The sequence below is a fragment of the Pseudorasbora parva genome, chromosome 1 (genome assembly GCF_024679245.1).
Source record: "Pseudorasbora parva isolate DD20220531a chromosome 1, ASM2467924v1, whole genome shotgun sequence".
NCBI classification, from domain to species: Eukaryota; Metazoa; Chordata; class Actinopteri; order Cypriniformes; family Gobionidae; genus Pseudorasbora; species Pseudorasbora parva.
This window is the reverse complement of record NC_090172.1, coordinates 30,060,744-30,085,925: the sequence shown is the minus strand read 5'-3', so window position 1 is coordinate 30,085,925 and position 25,182 is coordinate 30,060,744. Positions and strand designations below refer to the sequence as shown.

General features: G+C 34.8%; 1 long non-coding RNA gene across 1 annotated transcript; it reads left to right on the top strand.

The window, feature by feature from the left end:
- The first annotated feature begins 482 nt into the window (after positions 1-482).
- On the top strand, positions 483-4,453 carry LOC137084004 (uncharacterized). The gene is made up of 4 exons (XR_010906677.1): positions 483-1,034; positions 1,517-1,838; positions 1,994-2,070; positions 2,356-4,453. It is a non-coding gene; the product is annotated as an uncharacterized lncRNA (long non-coding RNA).
- The last annotated feature ends 20,729 nt before the right edge of the window (positions 4,454-25,182 follow it).

Here is a 25,182-nt window from a genome sequence, read left to right as displayed (position 1 = left end):
ACACACTTTAATGCCCTTTTAATAAGTGCGCTTTGTAATAATATATAATTAATTTGTACTTTAAAAAAAGTACACTTTCATGACAATATTTATAAACACACTTTAGTGCACTTTTAATAAGTGCGCTTTGTAATAATATATAATTAATTTTCACTTAAAGAAAGTACACTTGTATGACAATATTTATAAACACACTTAAGTGCACTTTTTAAAAATGCACCTTGTAATGTCTACACCTAAATTTACTTAAACCATTTTAATTATGAGTTTGTTTCATAAAGTGCACTTATTTGACTAATGACAAAGCACATGGAAAATAAATGATTTTTTTTTAAAAATTAGTTGTCCAAATTTACATTGGTTAATGTTTTTTTCTTCAAAATTTCACTCGCTCACACTCCAGTACAACATACTGTTGAAATGTTATAACTAGCTCCTATGAACTCAACTACAAGTGTCAGTTTTCTACATAATTTGACATTGTCAATCTTTATGAGAGGAGTTGCCTAATGTACTGTAGGCTACTTTACATCTGTGTAGAATAACCTACTTTCAATATTATGTTGTTGTATGGCGATTAAACACACATTTAATTGCATTAATTCCAAGAAAAAGTTGAACAAATCTAAACCAAATTAATTTGCATTAAAATTCAGTTAAAATGGGCTACATTTAATTTTAATCAGACTCTAAACATGATTGACTTTTAGTTAGGTGAATGAGTCAAGTTCTCTGAAATACAGTCCAACTACACAGTGTGTTAGAACAACCTGAACAGAAATGGATAATTAATAAGTGATTTATAATCAACATTTAATGCACGAAATATCTTATTTTATATTTATACTTAATATTTCAATGCGCATGCGCCAAAAATACTACGTCATGATTTTGAAAAATGCGCGGTCCGCCTCCGCCATGATTGCGTCATCTCGATGCGTGAGGAAAATGAAGCTGAAGAGAACAGACAACAGAGGAGCGAACCGTTTGGATCATTACAGATGAGACATTATATGCTACAAATAACGAGTCAAGTAAGTATATCTTGATATAAGCTCTCTTGATTTTACATTTTCACCGTAACATGGTAGCTCTCTATTACAGTGTAGTAGTTATTTAGTTTAATCGCAGATAGGATAGACGCAATATGGACTCGGGAGGTGAATTAACATTAATCATGTTTCCTATGTATCTAAGATTGTATTATTCATATTCATGTATCTAAGATTGCATTATAATAATTTCTTAAATCGGAATGTGATCGCCGGTGTGGGCATGTTCAATGAATTTGTCTGCTGTAAATACAATATTTTAATCGATCTCCTACTTTTTAAATGGACAGAAGACATTTAACGTTATATACATTTATTCCATATATTAACTTAACGTATAACAACAACCAGTAATGAAATAATGATTTTAATATGTTCTTTTCTTTTTGCATTTGGAGAGTAAGATGTTAAAGTACTATTTGTGTTTTTAATATTTTGTGCTTATTTTTAATTTTATTTTGTAGGATCAATACAGATGTGTTATTGGAGATCCAGTGCAAGCTGTGTGGAATCACGGAGCCATCTTGATGAGGTCAAGTTAATGTTAATTATGAATTTATGCCCAGCCATGACACTGATCACACAAGCTAAAACATAACTATCAAGTCTTTAGCTTTTAAATGCTTTGCATCTTGTCCATTTGTAAGTAATACATTCCCACTTGTGCATTTACAGATCCCCTAATCATTATATATTTTACAGGCCACACACCCAAAGGAATGGAGCCGCAGCATTGCTGTGCCAGGCGTGGTAAATACAGGAACATCCTTCATGGAGATGGGCGAGGTAAGCTGAAACTTGCAAGGCAAGATGAGGAAAAATGCAAGAATACTTTTCTCAATTTACATTGGTCTTGGGTTATTTATCTATATTTAAGTTATGTTTAATTCCCTGTAAAGTAGGAATAAAAACCATTATTAAAATGTTCTCTATTTTTAAAGTCCAGTGTCAGTGAAGATGATGTGCTCAGTGGGATACGTGAAGGAACCTCTCCAATCCTTCTACCCTGACGACTGAGGTAATTCATCACATAGGGGTTGCAGTTGTGGTCAAAAGCTTACACACACCATGCAGAATAAACTGCTTCATCAGGGCAGTACTAGATTAAAAAGAGACAACATGCTCATTTTTATGATCCCTCTTATGGCTATTTCTTTTTTTTCTTCTTTTTTTCATACAGATACTGCTGTGTGAATATAAACTGTACATCTATCGTTTTAATTTAATTGAGCCAATTATAATAATGGATAGATCTGTTTTATAAACAAGTTTTTTCTTTGCGTTTTCTTTTTCTTTCCTCAAGGTATATCTTTTTTTGCTTTCCTGCCTCTTTGGAACATGTCCATTCACATCTACTGTGGAGAGATGGTGCGCCAGTTTCCTATTGATGGAGAGCTTCTGGGACATTGACATAAACAGCACTTTCCAAACAACTTGAAAAGAGTTGGTGACAAACAATTTTGTGTGCCTTTGGAGTTCTTCAGTTTTTTTTTTTTTCATTCACTAATGCTGGAAAAAGATTTTAGAATAAACCTTTTGGTCCTAATTTTGGTGCTAGTAAAGGTTTAAGAGCTTATAAGTTCAGTAACACTTTACAATAAGATCTAATTTGTTAACGTTATTTAATGTATTGACCAACATGATCTAACAGTGATTTCTTTTTATTTATTTATTTTATTTAATTTTTTACAGTGTTTATTAATAGTTGTTGACCTTGCTTAATAAATAATAGTTCAAAGCTAGTTAATTAAATTTATAGTCATTGTTCATGCAAGTTAACAATGCATTAAATAATTAACATTTAAGATTGCATTAATAATAGAGGTGTAACAGTACACAAAGCTGACAGTTCGGGGAGGAACACTAAATATAAAAATGCTTCTTTTTTTATTGGTTTACTGAACAAATTGTAATTGTCCTAATCTAAAGGTTTCTTAAAGAATTAAAAATATAATATAAAAAATATCTCTACTAATTATTATTATTATTATTACCTTTATTTAACCAGGAGAAAAACTCACTGAGATTAAAATGTCCTGTCCTGGCCAAGATAGCCAGCTGTGTTTGCATGTACAGTTATACATAAAAAGTCACATAAAAAACATAAAACATACAACCAGTCAAAAACAATTACACACCATTAATTTACTCTCAAAATGATGTAGTAAAATTTTAAAATGACTAAATGTCACCAGATCTTTTAGCTTCTACTCAGTCTGGAGCAAATTCCAATCTGAGGCTGCGACATATTTGAAGGACGTTTTACCAAGCTTAACTCTAACAAAGGGCACACAAAGATTATAATTTGATTCAGAATGTAATATATAATTGCCTTGTTGTTTCTGATTAATCAAATGACAAAGAATGCTGTATAGTGTAGACTATATAGGGAGGCCTTACTTGCACTTGCATTGTATGCAAACGTGTAAACTTCTCATAAGACCGTTTTTGCATTAACTTATAAATCTAATTATAGGTTAGATTTTTTTCAGGTTTTCAGGTTAAGTAGAATATGATGAATATATAGGCTAATATAATGCATACATTTAGTGAAAGAGTTCATCTCTCGTGTTTTATCGACGTCTTTCTGCTGTTGAAACACTGAACGATTACACAATGTGATACATTTTAGTAAGTTGTAATGTATCCTTAACATACCTTCTGATGTTAATTCATGTTTATTCTTTGACTATGACAAGGTGATCACATTCACTCGTGCCTCGTTGCTGCTTGAACTGATGTGTCTTTACAGTGATCTGTCATGTCACATTAAAGAGCATCAATATGGCATCACTTGAATTTAATGATAAAATTGACAGAATACATATGTTCTTATGAAAACTTGTATTGAAGTGTGTTCCACTCATTAAACAAGCCGTCTGTTAACTGTTAAAGATTGCATTCGTACCGCTCGGTACACACGTGCACTGTACCGGAAGTCCTTTACCGAACCGGTTCAGTATGAATACATGTGCCGTTACACCCCTAATTAGTAAATGTTGAAATTAACATTAACTAAGATAAATAAATGTTTATATTATTATTCATTCTAGGTTCATGTTAAATTAAGTAGTTAACTAATTAAACGTTACCCAAAGTTTTGAATCTTAGTGTTGTACATGAAACGATTCTTTTCTTTCCATTTGTTTGTATTTATTCATCTGTTGTGTGAGGTAATTTTCTGTGATGGGTAGATTTAGGTACCTTTGAATGAGGGAGATATATAATAATGCATATAATTACATATAATTGCATATAATCCTCATTGTCCTCCAGACTCTTTCTAAATGAATTTGTGTTTGTGTAAATAGTTTTTTGGGTTTTTCTTGGGCATCAAAAAAAAGTTTTTTTTGTATATTTGTTTTACAGATTGTTTTGTCAATAAATGTAGAGGATTTAAATTTGGATGTGTTCATTACACGAAATTGCAGCTGTATTATTTGAAAAATGTAATTATGAATGTATTTCATTATATTAGAGTGTACATGTAAATTACGTTAAGGTATATTTTAGTTCATATTAATTGCTTGTTTTTAAGACAGTAGAATGGATGTCAGTACATTGAGCAGTGCACTTTAATTACAATTTTAATACACTAGAAGCGATTATGAAAGTACATATAAAGTTGTATTTAAGTACCACTTAAGTTGTTCCAAAAAATCACTCTTAATTGCAACTTATTGTATTTTATTTCAACTTAATATGTGATAAATTTGAAATCAATTACATATAATGTGTGTTAAGTACACCGAAAACATTGCATTTAATTCACACTTAAGTGTATATTTAGCTGACATTAAAGTATGTTTTAGTTCACATTAATTGCTTGTCAGTACATTGAGCAGTGCACTTTAATTACAATTTTAATACACTAGAAGCGATTATGAAAGTACATATAAAGTTGTATTTAAGTACCACTTAAGTTGTTCCAAAAAATCACTCTTAATTGCAACTTATTGTATTTTATTTCAACTTAATATGTGATAAATTTGAAGTCAATTACATATAATGTGTGTTAAGTACACCGAAAACATTGCATTTAATTCACACTTAAGTGTATATTTAGCTGACATTAAAGTATGTTTTAGTTCACATTAATTGCTTTTCAGTACATTGAGCAGTGCACTTTAATTACAATTTTAATACACTAGAAGCGATTATGAAAGTACATATAAAGTTGTATTTAAGTACCACTTAAGTTGTTCCAAAAAATCACTCTTAATTGCAACTTATTGTATTTTATTTCAACTAAATATGTGATAAATTTGAAATCAATTACATATAATGTGTGTTAAGTACACCGAAAACATTGCATTTAATTCACACTTAAGTGTATATTTAGCTGACATTAAAGTATGTTTTAGTTCACATTAATTGCTTGTCAGTACATTGAGCAGTGCACTTTAATTACAATTTTAATACACTAGAAGCGATTATGAAAGTACAAATAAAGTTGTATTTAAGTACCACTTAAGTTGTTCCAAAAAATCACTCTTAATTGCAACTTATTGTATTTTATTTCAACTTAATATGTGATAAATTTGAAATCAATTACATATAATGTGTGTTAAGTACACCGAAAACATTGCATTTAATTGCACAATTAAGTGTATTTAGTATAAGTATATTGTCTGTGTAATAAGTACACTTTATAAAAGTACACTAAAGTGCACTTTTTTTTCACAAGGGCTGATCTAAATTCAAGCCTTTTACCTCCTGCTGCTACCAAAAGAGGCTATAAAATCTATTTTAGTTGTGTCTGAGTAAACAAGAAAATGGAGGGAAAGAGAAAGGGCAGCTTTCATTTTAAATCAGCTTGCTCTTAGCCTTGTGCTATTTTTCAACAGGCAAAAAAGGTTGGATAATGGATTTTACTTTTATGCTTCCACTATCCTACTGTTTTGGATGGTCATTTCTAAATATATTTGCCCATTTTTCTTTAGCAGAGTTTGTCACAGGATGTGTAGTGACGACAAAGACTCACATAGTCTTGACACACGCTTTCATCCAATGCAGTCCATGAAAGATATACATTTTTCAGTATGTGTATCTCTGCAAATCCATGATATTTCCAGTGCTAACACCATATGCTATTAGCAGAAACACATTGCATAATCTGAAATGTGTTATGTGATTATGTTGTGCTGTTTTCTTGTCTTTGTATTTTAATTAGGTCTGTGCTTCCTGGATTTAGCTGTGTTTGAATAATGAGAGAACGCAACATCAGTAATATTTACCTTCATTTACATTAATTTAATGTTTATGTAATTTTTTTTCAGTATACACAATGAATATTTTTCCAGTCCAATTTTTTGAAAAACAATGAAGGTCCACTGGCAGTGGATTATACAAAAACATTCAAACGAGACTTATCCACCAATTCGCCAAATTGTATAAAGTTACAAATTGAGAGTTTTTTTTAATAAAACACTATTTTGCATTCCACATCCTCATGGGTCCTCACATCATGGGTCCCCAACCTCTGGGCCACTCAACAGAATGGCTTCCATCTTGACTAAAATAAAGACACCTTTCCTACTGCCTTTTAAAAATAGTTTCAAAGTCTTTTCCCAACTCTGCAACCTTAACACACTATCTACATTTGCATCTCTGAAATGGAAGCCTCTCTTGCGCCTCTCTTTCCTCCTGCATGTGTTCCTTTCCCATCTTTCTTTACAAAGAGCCGGTATCTCAGCTGGAGCTTTCCTCCACGCATACAGAGTCTGATGCTCCTGCAGGGAAGGAGAATTCTCCTCTCTGCCAATTCAACAGAGGAGCCACATCAAATGGCAAACACCACCACAGGCTGCCTCAGCTTCAGAGAGCAAGATAGAGAGCAGGAAAGAGAGAGAGAGAGAGAGAGTGAGATAGAGAGCGGGGAAGCATGTTGTTGTGATAAACTGTGCCCCAGCGCCAGCTTGTTTCTGCTAACGTGTCTGTGACTATAGAGATGTGAAAATAGATGCACATGGTTTGTAACTAGAAGGATATATGTGACCGGCTCCATCATTTTGAGAACCAAAAACACATTTTGAGTTTTATGCACTGAATAGTCTATGCTTTCTAATTGTTTCTCCAAGCTGTTGTTATATATTATCATTTAAATTGTATTATAACATGAACTAACAATGAAAAGATTTGATATTTATTCATCTTTGTTAATGTTAGTTAATAAATTACAGTCGTTTACTGTTTTTTCATGTTAGTTCATAGTGCATTAAGTAAGGGATAATCGGCTAGCCATGCATTAAAGAATTTTAATGCACGACGTAGAGGCGAAGAACCCCCCATCCCCCCCCCACCCCAATGTGTTAGAATTTTAAAGACGTGGCACGGTGCTGCACGTGTTACTATAGTTACCAATGTTTATAGTGGCAGATTCATTTCGATCTGTAATCAAACTGACTGGAACTACATGTGCTTTAAACGGTTTTACTGCACACCTTCCAGCCAATCAGAATTGAGTATTTAAACAGACCATGGTATAATTAATGTTAACACATACAACTTTTGACAATGTATTAGTAAACGTTGATGTTTGACAATGTATTAATAAATGTTCTTAGGAGAAGGAGGAGATGAATATGATCATCAGTACAAATAATGTAAAACCTTTGGTGCTTGGACCAAATACACACACACACACACACACACACACACACACACACACACACACACGTATTCCTCATTAGTGTCTGTTTATGGGCTCTCATTCGTATGCCATCCACCATATTGGAATGGTTCAAATCCGGTCCATGACCACTTGAGAGCAAGTCGACTGTGCATCGACAACCTAGTTATTCACATGTATGAATATCTATATCCGCAATAGACCTTAGGAGATCATTTTCACAGCATTTAGTTTATTATTAATGTGATAATTCTGCATATGGATATAGCATATTAAGTTAGACACAAAAAAACAAACCAACACATTCTCGCCTCTGAAAGGCAGTCCTCTATCCATCTGGAATGTATATATCTGTGTTTTTTTTTTCAGCCATATGCTGTACATTTGGTGACATTTTTTCAATGAAAATTCATTGATTTGTTAGTGAGTGATGGACAGAGTGAATGTGGAATCTACATATACACTATATTGCCAAAATTATTGGGACACCTTTGTTCTAATCACTTCCATGGCCATGCTTCTACCAACATCTGTGAAACAATGGGTCGCTCTCAGGAGCTCAGTGAAATCAAGTGTGGTAGCATAATAGGTTGACACCTTCGCAACAAGTCCATTTGTGAAATTTCCTCACTACTAAATATTTCATGGTGAACTGTTAGTGGTATTATAACAAAGTGGAAGCAATTGGGAACAACAACAACTCAAAGTGTCACAAAGTAGTAGGCCATGAAAAATAACAGAGTGGGGTCAGCGCATGCTAAGGTGCACAGTGTGCAGAAGTCTGAACTTTCTTAAGTCAATAGCTACAGATGTCCAAACTTTGTGTGGCCTTCATATTAGCTCCAGAACAGTGCGTAGAGAGCTTCATGGAATGGGTTTCCACCAGTGCACAAAGCAAAGTATGTAATGACATGGATGAGCGAGTTTGGTGTGACTGGCCTGAGTTCTGACCTCAACCCGATAGAACACCTTTGGGATGAATTAGAGCAGAGACTGCAAGCCAGGCCTTCTCATCCAACATCAGTGCCTGACCTCAAAAATATGCTTCTAAAAGAATGGTCCAAAAATCCCAGAAATCCTAAACCTTGTGGAAAGCCTTCCCAGAAGAGTTGAAGCTGTTATAGCTGGAACAATGTGAAAAAATTTAACTGGATCATGTACTGTTCCAAATTCAAGTTAAACTCATATTCAGATAGTTCAAATACTTCAGTATCAATATGTTAAAAAAAATTAAAAGAAATGCTATTTTGGTCAAGACAGCAAAAACTAAAGTAAAATACAATGCATGTATTATACAATACGTTTAACTACATTAAAGAATGTCAAAATGATTGTGTGTGTGTGTGTGTGTGTGTGTGTGAATGACAATCTGAAATCTGACACAAAAAAACAACTCGCTAAATAGCAGAGTGCATCACAAAGTAAGTGCTCCATCAATGTTGGCTTTGTTATCTCATGTCAAAATAATCTCATGTCATCTGGAGAAACTACTTTTACAATACGCCTGACATTTCTGGTTATTATTAGACCTGTCAAAAGAAGTTTGTCATACACAGACAATATGGCTGGCAGAGCAAACCACCCAGTGTGTTTTACACTTCAGACCTGCATGGTGAAATTAGCCACCAGCATTAAAAACTCATCTTAAGTCGATAGAGCAGTATAGAGAATCCTGCAGCCTGATTCCTGACATCCAGCAACACTGCATGTGTCAAATAGGTCTCTTTATTGACAGATACACGTGTCAGAAGAAGAAGCCATAAGTTCATAATGATAATTACACCTTTCACACCACAAGTCTCCTTTTTGAAGTGTTAGAACTATGTTCTTGCCACTTACAGTAGACTGACTCGAGGTAAGAACAGAGCAAACTGGGGTAAGACCAGCACGGAGGTTAGCAGAGCGCCAGAGCAGAACAGTATGGCTAATTAATGCAGGTATACGCACTCCTTGCTCAACATGGCATTTGCCCACCCAGTGTTAACAAGCTTTGAAAGAAGGGGTAAGTCTGCCCTGGATTCACTGGGACTACAAGAGGCAAGCAGAATAGTTAAAAACAGACACCAGGCCAGAGTCTGCTCAGTCCAGAAGGTGAGAACATGTGAAACATTTTCATCCAAAGACGCCAAACTGCTCACAGACTCCCCACAGCAGTGAAACATCACTTAAAAGCAAACAATTGCTATTAAAATCAAGTAAATAATCCACTCAACTTCATAAACTTAACATAATTACTCTAATAGGGCTGAAACAACATTTATTTATGCAGTAATAACCAGTATGTGCATATTAAACATTAAGAATAACTCACTGTTTTTATCAGCACTAATTTATAGTCACGACGTAATGGAAGTAGTAACACATATTTCTTTCTTCTTCTTTTTTTTTTGTTAACATGCATCCAAGTGAAAGTGATTATCTGGGGTGGAAATAACATGTTGGATGGAAGCAGATCTGAATGTGAGTTTGCCGTCAATTGTAAGAAAGTGCAAAATGAGAGAGAGAAGGCTGTTGTTTAAACAAAAAAAAAAAGAATTGTTCACAATACGGTAAATAGCATTAATTTAAAAATATATATGTAGTTTTACATGCTCAAAAGCATTACTAAAAGAGTCCAACTCCAAACGATACATCAATTAATTGTATCATTGTTGTTGATTTGGCTCTATATCACTTGGCCATGGTTTTTGTTGAGAAATTTTTTCACAATTTTGCTGTCTATTTTAGATGGACTCGTATTGGGAGTTCATGAAATAGACTACTAGATTTTATAAAATCTGCAAATCTGGAATGTTATGTGTTGCCGCTTGCATTACGCCTACATGCTTCTCGTTTAATTCTGGACGCTGTGTGTGGAGCACTACTACACAGGAGTTGGCTGAGATGACTGTGGTTTCACACTGTTCTATGCCCGGCAAAAAAACATCCAAGCTGAGACACGGAAGGATTTTTCATGGGCTGTGTGAAAATCAATTACTGGATCACTATATTGAATGTATCCTAGAATCACGGCCAGAAACAATAAAATGTGTTTTTATAGAGTTAAAGCTGCACTATGTAGGATTTTTGCAGTAACAGAACCAGAAGGCCAGTGTTATATATTTTGGTCAGTTGAGTTCTTACAATATCCCACGTTTCCAACTATTTGTAAATTGTGAGAAAATTGCTATTTTAACTAAGGATCAGGATCTGCGTTACCCTCGGTTTCCGGTTTTAGCAGAAACACTTTACTCTTAGCAGTGTGAACAAGTGTCATAGCAGCCACCGGGCGAATGCACAGACTAACATCATAACATCATTTTAAACACACTTAAATGTATCTAATATGATAGCATATAACAGCAGAAATAAATTTATGTTTATAAATATGTTACGTTTAATAAAAAAAAGTAAAATTGAGGTACAGCAGTGACACAAGTTTTACATTGTTATAAGGCAAGATATTAATATTATGTAATAATTTGTATCATTACACTTGCAAGAGTTAGCAAAACAGAACACATTTTGAAAAATGTGCCATATACATTAAAGGGGGGGTGAAATGCTGTTTCATGCATACTGAGCTTTTTCCACTGTTAAAGACTTGGATTCCCATCCTAAACATAGACAAAGTTTCAAAAACTAATGTTGGACGTTTGATGGAGTATTTCTGTGTCAAAAATACTCCTTCCGGTTTCTCACAAGTTTCGGCGAGTTTTTTTTCGAGTATGGGTCTATTTGACGTTAATAAGAGCGGAAGGTCCTTGTATGGGCCGTACGGGCTCTTCTCCCGGTAGGGTGCGCGCGCGCGTGACTAGAGCACGCTGTAAACAGTCTCTCAGCTGCAGATCCAGTCGTCCGTGAACGGCGCCGCGCTCCACTTTATTCCTATGGGTGACGTCGAGCGACTTCAACTCTTCAGCACAGCATTCCGGGAAGGCAGCGCTGCATTTGAACCGATTTGAACGCAGAAATGACGGGAAGCTTGACAACATCGTTTCAGTTGCGTCTCAAAATGGATTTACACGCCACTGCTGTCACAGGACTTTACCAAATCATACCAAAGAAGTGTGTTTCTGACGGAGCGGTCCCAGCGATAAAGCTTCGACGGTGAGTTAACTTAAACTGCTTCAAATGTCTCTGCTATTGGCTACCGTCGCATGAGTAAACATCAGTAAACGACACGATCGCGTGCTTCGTCATTCAAATGCGCTAACGGTTACTCCATTGTTGTTCTCTGTATAACGTTACAGTATTCTGTAAGGTCTAGTCGCATACAATAGTCCATAAACCGAATCATGTCCTCATACTCTGCGAGTAAACACACAGAAATGTGGAGAGGCCATTAAATACAGTAACTTACATACCACAGAGACGGACGTCCTGATGTTGCCGTTTCTCCTGTTCAATTTATTTCTCCCTCAGATTTGATTGTGGATCATTATCTGTATTAGCTGAGATAGATGGGTTTCTCCACGCTTGAGGACGTCACCGCTTTGTTTGCACTCGTCATTCTTTAGCTCCGCCCACACGATACGCCTCCAGGCGCTCGGTTTTTTCCGGAAAGACTCGGTACAGCCTATATTTCTTTTATAAATATGATAAAACTAAAGACTTTTCGGAGATATGAAGGATGCAATACTACTCTATAGGTACTCAAGATTGACATGAGATTGACTGAAACTGAGTGTTTCACCCCCCCTTTAATGAATTATCCATGTACACATTATGAAAAAATCCATGTACACATTTAGAGACAGATATATACAACACCTGCTTCTGCACCAGCTTTTTTCTTCAGTCTGTGTAATACATGATCGCACTGGTCTTTCTCTTGATGAGCCTACGACAGAAAATAGCCTCATGTGTTGCCATGAAAACACATGCACCTCTCGCCGGTGAGAGGTTTGGCCCATTATCTTTTTTACATATAGAGCCTCACACTATTTGTCTTCGGGAAGTCAAAATGCCGCCACGCCTCCGATTTGAATGAGTTAACGTCAACATCCATGCACTTGCCATGGCCATGCTTCTGTTTGACAGTGCATGCACACAGGCGTGTTTGCACTCAATTCCATATGAACAAACTGAAACATTCGTTCTTCTTCCAGTGTGCACAAACAGTCCATAACATAGCTATAACTTGCTTGTTGCTATCGCCTGTAAAGCGAGGTCACAATAACGATACAGTTATAGCATCCCTGCATTTTAAAATGTGTATCACGATTTATTTAACATCTCAACTGACTTGAATCATCACAGATTATCATTACACTAATTTGCGTTTGTGTAGTTTACACAAAGACGATTATGGTAAATTATAAGTGTATCTTTTATAACGATAGTGTATACACGCTGAGTTGATGATTCATTTCGGCGTAGACATACACGTGTATAGCTCAAAATAAGTACGGTTAACACGCCCTTAATAACATGTTATATATCGACTCGAGACATTGTGGTGTCTCAAACTATAATTTGTCTTGTATGTAACGGGCGATCTTTGGTCTCATGGATCTAAAATTTGTTCCCTGGCAAATCGTTTAAGCTAAGCGCAAAGTGAAGTTTCATTACGTTTCCACATCAGAACCCCAACGCATCTCACAGCAATAGTGTTAATGAATGATTCAGCATTTGAATGAATCGATTGAATCAAAGATTCAGCGACCTGTTCGTAAACGACTGCCTCATTCATGAACGAATCAGCCGTTTGAACGAACCGACTCAATGACTCACTCATTAAGACGTGCCGCCACCTACACGTAGTTTAGTTTCATGTTTAAACATTCTTTCCAACGTTTCTTATTTGTATTAAACATATATATTTAAAACAATCTCAACATTATTTAATGCAGTTGTAATTTGTCAGTGTAAATTATTTAATTTAACCCTATAGCGTTATTCCAATTTAATTTATTGATCAAATTTAAGAATATAAAAGGAAAGCTGAAGCATATCCTATATTTAAGATTAATCCTCATAAATATGAAGATTTAAATACATCAAAGATGATGAAAATATTACTTCTGAATATTGATATATATAACTCTGCAGATTACCGTGATATTGTGAGTCAGAATGTAAACTGGGCAACAGATGATAAGCACAATTAGCCTACAGTAACCCAAAAACAACTTAAAATGCCACAGCCCATACTGTTTTCATCTTTTTAATTATTAGAATATAGACAATAAGAGAATAAATTGTTATACAAGTACTTTTACTTTTAATCCTTAAAGACAGTACATTTAAAATCAAGTACTTTTTTAATTTTACTTAAGTAGGATTGTCATTGTAGTACTTCTGCTTTTACTAAAGTAAATATGGCTCTGGTTATTTGTACTTTTACTTAAGTCCTGAGATTCAGTACTTCCTCCACCACTGCTCAGACGTCACAGCCTGGCACATTCTAAGATTGAGTGTTGGCTGGGCCTGGGGACGATAAAATCTTTTCTTTGACTAACAAGGACGTTTTCAGCTCTTAAACTTACAGGATATTCTTATATCACGATGAACATTTATATATCAAAGGCTGAATGAAAAGTTGATTTCTCAAGTCATGACCTCTGACCTGAAGGGGGTCCTTGCTTGAGGCCTTTTTCTCAAAAAAAAAATTATCCTGCACTGAGTCAGAAATATCCACTTCAGCAGCACGTACAAACTTTAATTTTATTTTATATATATTTTAAAATGTATTTTATACATTTTATCCCCCACCACAAAAAAGCATTATGTCTGTTGACAGTATTTTCTGATTTGTGGGGTGATAAAAAGAGATCCAAGATCCCCTCTGTGAAAGCCTTTGACTAATATATCAAAAACAATTAGCAATGCTTTTTGTTCTGTAAATGCATGCAAATCCTTGCATATTTAATTAGATAATGCCTCAGTTGGATATTTAAACCATTTTAGAAATATTGTTATACAAATAATGTTTGCAATTATTAATGTAATCAATTAAGTAGAGATGTATGGTGATATATGTTATTTATTTACATAATTCACCTGTGGTCTTGTCTTAAAAAAAACACATTTATTGAATTAAGTGTAAAAGAACAGCATTTCTTCTTAATCCTTTGTAACAATTAAGTGTAAGTGTGACTTGATCTTTGAATGTCTTCTTCAAAAAATGTAAAGTAATTCTCCAGTATTTTTTCTTACTTTATAATAATAAACCTAATTGTGCAAAATAGTGTGTTGATAAATCGATGTATACCATATTTTCTGCTGAGTTCAGTGCACTAATGGCTCAGTGCTGAAACTGTACTTGGACCATGCAGCACCTCACTGCTCGTACCAAAATAAATGTGCTCAGCTTTCAGATGTTGTGGGGAAAAGCCATTAGCTTTAAGGAGCACAAAACGTGACAGAATGGAACTAAAGGTTGAGCGCGTTGAAGTTAAAAAAAAACAAGAAGTTGTACTCATGTTGGTAACATTTTTAATTTCTCTCAAGGTTCATATTTCACTATTGTGTCCTGAGGGCATGTCCAAACAGAAGGTGATGGTTTTCTGACCTCAGAAGGGGACGTCCACCTCAGGCCTTTGAGTCTAGATTCAGCAGATGGTGAAGGACTCGGGGTGTTGACACCTTAATGAGGGCAAATGGAGGAAAATATCAGTGGGAAAACAAAGCCCTGCCAAGAGACAATCTGCAACAATCAGAACCGAAAGAGTCTGGAATAGAGTGTTTGTGCCACAGTGGTCCTTGCTTGAGGGCAATTTGCAGAAGAAGAAGAAGAAAAAAACATTAGCTAGAAGGTTTGAAAGAATTGCACATTGCTTATTCAAGAAACAGAAACATAGACATTTGACCTTTTTCAAGAGTTAATCTGTTACTTGTTGTTTTAGGTTGATCAGAGAAGATTAAATAGCAGTAATGCAATAACACTGTGAAAAAGGAACAAAATCCTGAGGTTGTGTAATAATTCTGAATGCCACCAACAAAGAGGCTTGGAAATAGTTGCACATGACAAGAATCCCATGGCTCACAGTTTCCCCACACTGCATGTGTTGTGGCCAAAGTCCAAACGCACAGACGCCAACCCAACACACTTGGACCTTTATCAGAAGAACAAACATTAATTGAGGAATATGCACAAAAGAGAATAAAGGCCTCAATGAAAAGCAGTTTTTGTCCAAGTAAACAAAAGTATGCTTTATAAAACTATATACAAAGACCTCTTAAAGAGCAAATCTTCACAGAAAGGTTAATTGCTCACATTTTAAATTCTGTACGACTTCTTTGCATCTCTGCTTGTTTGTTAATTAGATTTATTCCTCAATATTATTCTTGAGAAGTTTTTAACCTTTGACAAAGTGTTTTTCTTCCATGCAAAATTGCCATTCATACTATTAAAAATAAGTACAACAAAAAAAAGACTACCATAAAGCGTTCCATGGTGTGGAATTATTATACAGTGTTCTGTGCTACTATTATTGATTGACAGTTTGCTGCTTTTATTTATGCTGGTATTATATTCGTGCTCACTTTTTATTCAACTAATGAGTTCTCTGGCTGTCACTAATATTATGTTTAAAAAGTGTCTAGGCCATACTGTTTGGGTTTGATATCACCTCTGAAGAAAACATGCAAACACACAGCAAGCAGAACAAACAAGTTAAGCAAAATATGTTGTAATTATTGTAAACCCTAAAGAGGGTCACCTCATACACACTTTAATATCAGCTACAGCAAAAGTATTCTTGGTTACCTTCTGTTTTGCTAATACTATTAAGTGTAATATTTATACAGGTTCTCTGCCTCCTAATTTTAACAGCTTCCAGACTCATAAGGGGTGTTGCGATATATCATAATTGGCGATATATCATAATTCATTATAATATACCCTGTTGATTAGAGGTGACGCAATATACCAGTAGCCTATTTGTGATACGCGTAATATTTCAAATGAATAGTACATGTATGATAATATGGTATGTAAATGATCCAGTGACATCCCAATGTACAGTAGATTGTGGTGTGTACCGTACAGTAGATTGTGGTAACTCGGGTTGCCATGTTATAAAACACTAGCAGTCACAGTGCACACTGCACAGCTCAATCAGCCCAGTCTGTGGGACTTGCCAATCAATCAACAGTGTGCGAAAGGGGGGAATACCACCAACCTCTTCACCCGCCTTCGCTATCCTAGTTATCCTACAGATACTACAGGTTTGGCAGCAAATGGTACATTAACCTATTAAAGGCACAATATATAATTTTCAGTGCTAGAAGTCACTTATTCAAAAAAAAAAAAAAAGCTGTAGCTTGATGTTGCAGTGAATGAGCATGGATTTACAAGACTTGTCTTCTTCACCTCCACATCCAGTGAAAAGGACTCCAACTGACCTGTGCAGAAATCATGTTCATGGATGAGCTAATGTATTAAAGTTTTATTAACATTACTGTGGTATAAAGCAGGGCAGGCTGAGAGCCGGGTGAGCTGAACAAGGTCCGTTTCTGGTATTTAATGTGATTAAGGCAGTGCTGTTTTACATGGTTAAAACAATCGTAACTGCATTTGAGTGTGTTGAAAGTTATTTTTCAACACACTCAAATGTAGTTATTGTTATAATGTAACTCGGTATGTTCGCACGGTGTCTGGTATGCAAGACTTTTTGCACTTTGCAATAATAGATCGATATTACAATATTTAATATTAAAAACTGCATAACTTGTGTTGCTAAATGACATGCAATTCAAATATGTATAATGTAGAAAGCTATTAATTTTACAAAATACTGTTGTCTCTTAGGCATGATAAAAACATGGTGGAAGAAACTCATCAAGAAAAAATGTGATTCAAACAATGACTAACCATGTTGAGCTATAAAAAAATGATTTGTCTTCTGTTGATAAATGTATCCAAACAGCTGATCATCAGTCTGATAAAACATATAATATATTAAAGTGTCTTTGGTGAGTCCATGGTTTCTAGGAAAATCGAGGGTAACACAGATACAGTGCATCCGGAAAGTATTAACAGAACACTTTTTCACATATTATGTTAGCCTTATTCCAAAATGAATCTGATTGAACATCTCTGGAGAGATTTGAAAATGATGGAGCTTGAAAGGTCCTGGGAGGAAGAATAGAAGAAACGGCCCAAAAATAGGTGTGCCAAGCTTGTAGCATCACACTCAAAACCTTAAGGCTGTAATTGATGCCAAAGGTGCTTTAGCAATGAATTGAACAAAGGCTGCAAATACTTATGTACATCTTATGTGCATCTTACTTATGTTCACGTTGTCATCATGGGATATTGTTTTTAGAATTGAGAAAAAAATATATTAATTTAATCAATTTTGGAATAAGGTTTAACAACAAAATGTGGAAAAAGTGACTTTTCAGATGCAAATACTTTCCATATGCTGTATGGCGTCGTTGACAGGTGATGCAATGACATGGTCCGTTTCTAGTTAAAATTGCTGATTTCTCTGGATCTAAACATTTTTGGAAATGTTTGGGATAATATTCGGATTATCTGTATTATTAAAGTCAAAAAAACATTTAACGTTCTTGTGGTTTCTGAATAATTTAATCTACAAATCTTGCATTATTGTGCCTTGAACTGCCGATGTCTTTTTGTGATGTATTATATGTACATCCCTCTGGGCTTTTAGGCTATATAGTACATATAACAACATATGGATTATCATGTTTACTTCAAATATCTTTAGAGAGCAATACTTCTTTCTATTTTACCCAAAATAGGACAATGTGAGAATTATGGGGTGCTCTCACATGTAATTTAGCTTTCATTCATACTCGTCGTCTGAGTGTGCCCTTGTTCAGAAAGTCCAAAAGTGAGACTCATGAGGAATACGTTCCAAGAAATCCCTAAAATGGACAAAGACATTCAGCAATCGCTGTAGCAGTGTAGCTGAATTAAGCACATATAGAGACTGATTAATAATTAGAATTAACACTGCATTAGCATTATTATTGTTTATTTGTTTTTAAAGCATCTCTGGTATTTTCATAAGGATAGTGTATAATGCAATGGCAAACAACATAGCCGTTATCAATGTATATAATACAATCTAATTTATTTTTTATTTCTATTTGATTGATAGCATTATGATAATTTTTTTTTCTTCAAGATTTCTACAAGAAGTCTTTTTCTTTCTCGAAATCAAGAAGATTTTGTTTCTTGGTATTAAAACCATACCAAATTCATTGTGTGCTTGGGCACACTTGGCATACACATTTATTTCACTGATAGTCATTGATATAGTAGTTGTGAGGAAAAGGTCAAGTGACTGAATTAAAAATAAGTAGTCCATCTGACAAAGGTCCCCAGAATGTTGGGAGCCAAGGTGATCACCAATAAAACAGTACAATCCTGACTGTCACAATTTATACTACATCTCAGTACTCTACTCATGCCTATGACATTTAGGTCTGTGCTGGGCCTTTTTTCTATGTAGGCAAACATTTAGTAAAAGAGGAATCATTACTTCTCATTTCCACCTCTCAGGCAAAGGCTGTTAATATTTGAGCTTAAATCCTGCAATCATTAAAAGAAGTATGAACTAATATTTGGTAAAGCATGTCTTACATACTGCCATACCTCAGATTTGAGCTTTTTGAACTACTCAATGTCCTAGACGCATTAAAAGCACCAAATGAGTTCTGTGGCATCATTACATAAAACGAAGCAAGACATAATCTAGCTGCCCATTATTTCATTGAATCAATCAATCTGTATTTTTTTAACTCAAGTATTCTTTCAAAACAAACAAGGCAGAATAAACCTGGTAAAAAATGGTGCAACAGTGAAAGGCTAGATCTTCAAAGAGCATGAGACACTACATTGATTTTTTTCTATTTGATATGTGTCAAAAATACAATATTTTGGGTTCTTCGGAAAGCAAGGAAGGGATGAGAATGTAAGAAATCATAAAGGTATGAGATGAATGAAGATCAAGTGCAAGTAATTAGGTTTGGTTTGGTGTACAATGTCCAAAATCCAATAAAAAAACATTTTTTCACATCTCACCTGTTCAAGGTTCTTCTTGTATTCATATGCAGAATTGATTAATTATTTGACATTTAAAACATTTTTGTAACACTGAACAATGTGAGATCTAGATCATGTTTTTACTTGCTAAATCAAATATTAAATTCACATTTGCAGCACTTCTCTCACAAAACAAAAAAAAAAGTCAGCTTCAATTACAAATGTGTGAGCACAAGCGTCGAATCCCTCAGGAGCCCATCAATATTCTTGTCAAATTTAGACCTGACACTGACTAGAAACTGACACTGACTTGACAGAAAATCGGTAAAAGATAAGTTATACAAGAACTTTTCATTATAAAATATTATGACCCGGAATTTGACAGACTGACAAAGTCATCTAATTCAAAAAACCTTAAAAATGGGACAGCATGAAGAAACTTTATAGCACTCAAGGGAAAAAAAACAGTAATTTGTGGCAGGATGGGTACTGTAGATTCCAGAGCCAAAGTCATTGAACTCACAGCGTGAGCAGTAATGGAAGTATACACATTTCCTCCCCATCCCCGGCTGCTGTCCCACCTCGTAGATGATGAAGAGAGGGCTGATGGAAAGAATGGTCAGGGCGGTAGTGTTGAGGGGGTGTGCTTGTCTATAGCATCCACAACACACTGGCAAGAAGCGCAGAATATGAGCTGACAATTACAGCCTTTAATCCTGAACAAAAGAATCGGACCTCCCGCCTCGTGCCGCTCAGAGTGACAGATGGTGTGATATTGCAGTCATTAAAGCTCGGAAGCTCTGGCAAAGCGATCCTCTATGTGTGCGCAGACTCCATTGATCGGAGCGCGTGCAACAAGCTCAGCCTCGACACCTTACACCTGACCCCCCGATCTAATAATAGAGAGCGAGCGGTGATGGAGGGCATGAGAGGAGAGCAACTCGCGTTTCTCATGAAACCATCAATTTAGTATCGCTTGCTGTTCACATTTCTCTAGCTGGAAATGTATTATATTCAGATCAGATATTTGGCGGATTAGGGTGGCAGAGAAACATTTTCTTTTAAGACATTAAATGGTTATTGCTTTGTCTTGTACTCTGAAAATAAACTCATAATAATGGAGTGAAGTCACTTATCTTGAGTGGATAGCTCCTTTACAGATTTGGCAATAACAGTCTGCTGACTGGACGCTTGAGCCAATATGGAGATTTAAATGAAGGAGTCCACAGAGGACTCAAACCACTCATCCACTTTGGCCTGAGATAATGGGCCGCCATCTGTGACAGGTTTTCTTAGAGCTCAAAGCTGATCGCACTAAAAATTACACGAGGAACTGATACCCCATTTTATTTCAGGCATATTCCAAATGCTTGTGATACTTCCAACAACAAGAAAAATGGATTTGGAACTTTTGATTTGACCAATGCCCAGTGTAGACACCCTGCATCCAAAAGCTGAAAAAAATCTGCATCCGAATCCAATGATCGTGTAACATTCTGTCTACTGAGAAACCTTAATCTGATTATTTTTTTAAAGCAGCATGGATGTATCGCTCACTGCCTTTGATATACAATCCTGTGTTCCATTCGGAGCTAAAAATGTTTTATATAGCCTCTGAAAACTAAAGTTGGTGGTCAGTTTGTGTGTAAATGTTAGGGGTGTAACGATACACCAATGCCACGGTTTGGTTCATATCACGGTTTTGGAGCCACAGTTTGGTTTGGTTCGGTTCAGTTTGCTGTGGAGGCAATATATAACAATTGTGTTGCTTTAGCTTATTTTAATAAAGCAATTTGAACAAGCAGTAATTTTTTTAAAAAAAAAAAATCAGTTTGTATGGCAATACTCGACCTCACAGAACAAATTAAGGACTCCATTGAAGTGACAATGTGGTGACAGTGTTTTCTTGGACTTATCAAAAGCCTTTGATACCATTAACTTTGATATTTTATTGCACAAATTACATTACTATGGTACTGGAGGTTTAGCACTTGAATGGTTCAGAAGTTATTTATACAAAAGGGAACAGTATGCTTATGTTGATGATTATAATTCTACTTGTAAGCCTATCATCTTTGGGGTCCCACAGGGTTCTATTTTAGGCCCACTCGTATTTATTCGATATATAAATGATTTTATAAATTCTTTTAAAATATTTCATAAAATAATTTTTGCTGACGACAAATTTGTTTCCATCCCACCGGAATCCACTTATTCTACAAGATATAGTAAACTCAGAGCTAGTAAAACTAGTCAAATCAAGCAAATAAATTAAAAACATTGATCAATGCCTGATTAAAATTCAAATTAATGGGCAGGAGACAAAAAGAAAAAGAATTTCACAAGTCATCTTAAAAAACGTATTGCAAAAGAAAGTCATACAGGCTTTGTCCCAGTCAGAAATAAATTCATTATTTTCCACCGCTTTGAGTTATTAAGATTAACTGAGCTAAATGATAATCATAATGCCTTATATTTCAAATTGTTAACAGGCTGAACTTCAGATTGTGTAGTCTTGTTTCCATCTCCAGCCCCCAGCATACATACCTAACGAGAAATAATATCAGGAAAATGTCACCGACATGTGCGCTCTAGCACTCCTGTAGGGGGCCGCAGATCTGGAATGGGATTGATGATGAAAAATAATTTCATATTAACCTATATTTAAAAATTGTTTCTTATGGACTACTGGGATGTACATGTATGATTGTATGTAATGTTATGTATGTTTTGGTGTGCCTTTCATCTTCCTTTACTCTTCATCATCTGATTACAGGTGGAAACTGTGTATATCTTAGTCTGCATCGCTGTATCACATTTTTTCGGTTCAGTTTGAATATGTTTACACCCCTAGTAAATGTAAAAAAAACTTTTCCCAATTTTTATGTCATATCTAGTGAGAAATGACTACTGTATTTGTAGTAATTAAATATTTATTAAGGTATCACCAAAGCTCTCTCTATTTTGTTGTAGATCATTAAAGTGTTATGCTGGTGGTTATGCATTGAAGTGGCCAGCAGTTTTAGCAAAAATGTCATAAATCTGACAATATAATTTTAACATCAAATGTAAACAAACAAAAAATTGTATGCAAATATTTAAATACAAAAAACTCTTTGCTTGACTTGGTAATATATAGTTATATAAGCCTAAAACTTAACATCGAGAACATCCAGGTAAACAAAGACACCTGAACTAGTGGTGGACGATTATTTTTGTTGTTTTAATTTATCTTTGTTTTTAAAACAAGAACTAAAACAGTAGTCTTCACATTAATTAAATATACACTGATAAAGCTACAAAGGTTATTCAGTCAAGAGCACTGAGTGATTTTCTCTTTTTCTTCTGTTGTTTGACAGACAGCGGCAGGTTTACTGTATTAGCAGGCTGTCACTTTAAGAGCTAATGCACGAATCCTATAGACACGCATTCAGCTTATCTGGTTGAATCTCCAGGTAAGACATCGCGGTAGCTGTAACATTATACTATAACTCAATCAACTTTCATATATCTTGCATACTATAACTCCATAAAACCTTGTCACTTACCAATTGTACGTATGCTTCACAAACTATTAATCCTTTTGTAAAACGGTGATTGGTTCACGCCTCACGTCCGTAGTGAGCAAGCCTTCAGTTGATCACGGCACGCTAATGTAAATGAGACATACCTTATGAATCTTATAGTATTATAATTATTTTGTAAGTACAAAATATTATAGGAGTACTATAGTATTTTGGGACATGATACTAGAAGTGCTATAGATATTACAGAACATCACAGAAGTAGGCCTATTATACACTACTATAGAAATCTTATAGGATTACTATAGTTCTTTTTCTTGTTGCTTTTAGCCACTTTGTCCTCCTTTCCTGTTCTGTGTGATTATTAGGAATTATTATTAATTATTAAATCATAATTTGTTTGTTTATTGGCGGTACAGAAAATGACACAGCAACTCTTCTGCATGATTTTCCTGTGTATTTCAATTAGCGCCAAGGCAATGTATTCCCCCACGGGCTAAATTCACGTAACACGGCGTTCCCAGACCAACTGTCTGTATGTGTACACTTATAGCAAAGCATATTACTTGCAAACAAACAAAAAATTATATATATATATATATATATATATATATATATATATATATATATATATATATATATATATATATATATTTATGGTAGAAAATTTACTACATATCTTCATGGAACATGATCTTTACTTAATATCCTAATGATCGGAAATGTATTATTTTGAGCTATTTCTACAAATTTACCCGTGCGACTCACGATGGTTTTGTCAGAGCTGTGTTTCACCAGGTTAAATGAGTGATTTCTTAGATTACTAAATAGAATTTTTAATTGAAGTATATAAAAAAGTTTAAATGTAGACACTAAATAATCATATTAACAAAAATGGCATTATATGACCCCTTTAAGATTAATGAATGAATTTGGTGTAATACTAAATTTGACATGCCGCTAGAGGAGGGTAAATGTATGTAAAACTGAACTGAAATATGTTTTTACGTCTATGAACTGAACAGACAAATGCCCTTCTTTGGTGAAAAAAAAATATTTTTTCAACCTTTTTATTTAACAAGTAATCTTTATTCACGGAGAATAAGGATTATATTGTTTGTTTGATGCTAATTAATTGAATGCAGATCCATGTGTGAGATGACAATAAATATATTTGAATTGAATTAACATTTAGACATTACCTTGTAGTAATAGTGCTTTAGAATGAATATATTATACGTATAACTGTAACTATATAACAAATTTGGTTATATTAATATAACTAACATGCATCTGAAAACCTCTTAAGCAAACTAGCCCTGAAACATAACCTGCTCCGGAGCAGGTTATATACAGAGAGCGTGTTGCTATGGCTACTTACATATCCTGAAAGTTACCATACCCAGGTGTGTCACATAACCTGCTTTCAGGAACCCCCTGGAATGCTCAAACATAGACATTCATTGATGCCTTACTTTCTTTTGAGGACTGGAAATATGATTTAAACTACCGGTAATTACAATTAGCTTGCTTTACATAATACTTATAATTGGATAGAGTGAGAATATTAATTTGTCTGACAAATTACAATTTAGGTCAAGAAAGGACACAAGGGACAAAAACCATCTGACAGAATTGTATTTCTTTTTTCAGACCTGTCACTCTCGTATCCACACTTTGCTCTAGCCCCAGTTCAATACTCGTGTCCAGTTTTAATAGGGGTCAACACAGAGGTAGTCAAGATGAGACCAACTAACCTTAATTTCGGTCCAAACTTTAAGATATAACATCCTCTCTCTCTGAGTTTTTAAACAGTGTATCCTAGGAAAACTAGCTCAAGAGAAGGATGGTGCTCCTTGACATTTAATTAACAGGCAGCACTGCTAATTAACAAGACTGTATTCACCACTATATTATATTTAAAGTCTACGTGAGCAGCTTGTTACGCTAGCATTCAAATGCAGCATCACAAACTTTGGAAGGTGAAATGCTCATTGTCATAAATTAATGAGCAATTGGTAGATATTGTAG